The following is a 4120-nucleotide window of genomic DNA, read 5'->3' as shown; positions in this document are numbered from 1 at the left end:
GAAAATATCTGTGCGACTGACGAGAACAAAAGTTGAACTTTTTGGAGGTGTGCGTCCTGTTACAATCCTGGGTAAAAAAGTAACACAGAATTTCAGAAAAGATAACCTCATACCAACCAGTCCTCAAATCGTCGCGCTGGTAGTGTGATGTTTCTGGGGCTGACTTGTTGCTGCTTTAGGACCTGGACACTCTGCATTGATTTGGATGGAACCATGAATATCTGCCTCATCTACCAAAACATCCTGAAGGAGAATGTCCGGCCATCAGTCGTGACCTACAAGCTGAAAGCGCACTATGGGTTCTGCAGCAGGACAGATGATCCCCAAAACACACCAGCAAAGTCACCTCTGTCCGTCTTGAATCCAATTGAGATGCTGTGGCGATGACCTTAAAAATGGCGGTTCATGCTCGAAAACCCTCCAAAGTGGCTGAATGAAAACAATTTTTGCTTAAGTGGGCCAAAATTCCTCCACAGCATGTGAAAGACTCATTGGCAGTTATCGCAAAGCTTGATTGCAGTTGTTGATGTTGAGGGTGGCACAACCAGTTATTAGGTTTAGGGGGTCATTACTTTTTCACATAGGGCCATGAAGTTGGATAGCTTTTTTCTTAATAAATAAAATCATCACTTAAACTGCATTTTTGTGTTTACTTTGGTGTTATCAGTTGTTGACAAATGCTGCAAAAAAATAAGTAATCAGGAAGGGGGCAAAATACTTTTTCACAGCACTGTATTTCAGAACGACGAGGCAGTGTGGGTGTCAAATCCTCTTCTTGTGCTTTTGAGTGGGAAAACCCTCTATAGGGCAGAAGGCTAGCCAGCGTTAAGAGCGTAGGCCAATACTGAAAGGATGCTGGTGTTGAATCCCCAAGCTGAATAAGTAAAACATCTGTGATGTGCCCTTGAGCAAGGCACTTAACCCTAGTTGCTATGAGTGCAACTAAAATGTTGTAATTGTTAAGTATTGGGCTAATCCAGATTAGTCTAATTACGCCGACAAACAGGCAGCGCAAGTTTGTAAATGGCAGATGACAAAGAAAACCTTTGCTGCCAACCATTGCCAATGAACCATTGGATGTTTTGCGCTAACAGCACCTGTTTTGCAGTGTCATGGCATTTCCATAGCCTTGTCAACAGACAGGGTGAAGGTGACATTTGAAGACAGCCAGGGACAGAGGGGAGAGCAGTAGGCAAATGCAGTAGTTGCAAATGCTCAGCGGCAGGTAGCCATCGGTTGGCGAAGACGGACAGAACCAAGAGGGTCATTGGTTCAAATCCCAATCTATTTCCTTTGCCGTTATGCCGGGGAAAAAGGCATTAATGCCTAAATTGCTTCATGTTGGGTCACAGCCAGGTCTGTGTGGTTTGTCAGGGGGCTGGGTTAAAAAGCAAAATACATTCCTGTGACCTTAAAAGAAAATACACATGATGTGAATACTTTTTCAATGTAACGTTTTCCTAGATTCTGAAAATTATACATTACGTGTATAAGTAACCACATAATCTCCAACCTTTTTTAACCCGTCTCTCCTTTCTGGGGAGGATCCCATTGCTTGGAATCCAGCCACAGTTGCGTACATATTTAAAGGAGGGAGATCAAGCTGATCCTAACCGTTATAGGCCTATTTCTATTTGCCCTACTTAATGTGAAAACTTGTCATAATCAACTGACTGGCTCTACTTGATGTCTATAGTATTCTTCGGTTGGGTATGCAATCTGGTTTTCCGCTCAGGTTATGGATATGTCACTGCAACTTAAAGGTCCTCCAAAGAATGTCACCTTGCCCTTGATCTAAGCAATATTGTGCTGCTATGTTTTTATTGACTTGGCAAAGCTTTTGATTGGGTAGACCATTCAATTCTTGTGCCAGCGCTAAGGAGTATTGGTGTCTCTGAGGGGTCTTGGCCTGGTTGCTAACTACCTCTCTCAAAGAGTGCAGTGTATAAAAGACAGAAAGGCAGTGGCTGAGACAGCAGATTGTCACCAAGGGAGTACCCCAAGGCTCAATCCTAGGCCCCACGCTCTTCTCAATTTACATCAACAACATCAACAGCAGGCATAGGAAGCTCTCTCATCCCATTTATATGCAGATGATACCAGTCTTATACTCAGCTGCCCCCTCCCGGATTTTGTGTATAATTTGCTCTACAACAGAAGCTTTCTTAGTGATCGTGTCCAACAAGCTTTCTCTACCCTTAACCTTGTTCTGAACACCTCCAAAACAAAGGTAATGTGGATTCGTAAACATTTATGAACATACAAGTATCTTATATCGGTTAAAAGCTTAAATTATTCTTAATCTAACTGCATTGTCCGATTTACAATAGGCTKTACAGCRAAAGCAYACCATGCGATTGTTTGAGGATGGYGCCCCACATCAACATATTTTTCAACCAGCACAGGCTTCATAAAATCACAAATAGCGATTAAATAATCAATTACTTTTTGAAAATSTTCCATTTTGTTAGATAAAATCCTTCTTTATATTMAAAAAAGWCTGTTTAGTTGRCGTCATCGATTTGAGTAATCCACTCATTCAWCATGCRGACAAAGGAATCCAAAAAGCTACCGCTAAACTTTRTTAAAACAAGTCAAACTACRTTTCTAYTTAAWCCTCAGGTACCCTAAAATGTAATTAAACTATAATATTTAATACGGAAAGAAGTATGTTCAATAGAAAAGTAAAATTAACAAGTGCACGTCCTCTTCGTCATTGGAGATCTATAGGACACATCACTGCACTCTATACTCCTCCGTATACCCGTCACAAGACCCACTGGTTGATGCTTATTTATAAAACCCTCTTATGCCTCACTCCTCTCTATCTGAGATATCTACTGTATCCCTCATCTTCCACATCGGAAAGTCCCCGTGAGCGTCTTGATGGAATGTAGTGAGTTGGCTAGCTTGATAGCAAATTAGCTGTAAAGTCGACGAATTGCCCTGTCAAACATTGAAGATATATCGGGTGGTCTTTAAATATTATCCAACGATGCCAGGTAGCTACGTTTTTGTTTCGCTGCTGTGCATTCCAGATACAATTTGACCTGAATCGTGTGTGCATGTCACGCAGTTAGCCTTCGAGCTAAGTTTGGTTTAGCTTGTTTCTACCACTACCAGCTAACAGTTTTATAGCTAGCCATAAAGACAATCCAAGGTAGTAAGAAGCTTTGCGAGTTACAGATGACGTAACATTCACTCTGTACATCAAAAACAGCTTGCACGCCAAGTTTGTCCATGTGTGATCCAATATGCGTGTTTTTATGTATTTCAAGTTAGTTAGCAAGCTCGCTAGCCAAGTAGCTTTCTTGCTCGCTAGTAGTATGCCAAAGCCTTTTTCGTAGGGTGATTGCACGATGTGTTAGTTATCTTTTGAATGCTAACTTAGATAACTCGTTTAATCAGTGACTTGATGGCTACAGTAAATTTAGTCGAAACTACAACCCTTTTTATCACAAATATTTTTCAGGCTGCTTAAGTTGGCTATCTAGTTAGCTAGTCCGTGCTGGTTTTCTGAGTTCGCTAGCTATCACACTAGCTAACAGCTACGTAGTTAGCTAACGTTGTCTACCAACTAGCAAACTAATGTTACCTAACGTTGTTTACAAACTGTAAGCTAGCTACTGTAACTAGCTCACTAGAAAACTGCCAATACTCAAAAAAGGATTTGTGCTGCGATGAACGGTAATGTTAGCTGTAACTAACGTTACTCCAGTTAGCTAATTGTCTGGCTGGCTTGTTGCAGCTGTGACACGCAGGTAGGCCTCGCTCCATGTGGGGTTTGTCATCACTTTTTTTCTTGTGACATGTGCATCCTTCAATGCTGACGATACAGGTAAAGCGTTAGCTAGGTATTGTTGAGTTCTGCCGTTATAACGGTAGGAACTGGCTAGTTAGTAATTGTATCCACGTCAGCTGTAAGCGCAGCCACTGACTCGCTACTCTTGGTCTACTTTAACTAGTATGACACTAGCAAATATTATGATAACTAGCCAACACTTTCATCTGTGATACTACTAGCTAAGTAGTAAGTCAAATAATGAAGTATGCACTTTGTTATTTGCGTTTTGGCAATATATATTTTTCATGTGTGGGTTGATAACGGTTTAACTTTCCT

The sequence above is a fragment of the Salvelinus sp. IW2-2015 genome, linkage group LG13 (genome assembly GCF_002910315.2).
Source record: "Salvelinus sp. IW2-2015 linkage group LG13, ASM291031v2, whole genome shotgun sequence".
NCBI lineage: Eukaryota > Metazoa > Chordata > Actinopteri > Salmoniformes > Salmonidae > Salvelinus > Salvelinus sp. IW2-2015.
Note: the sequence above shows the minus strand (reverse complement) of the source record.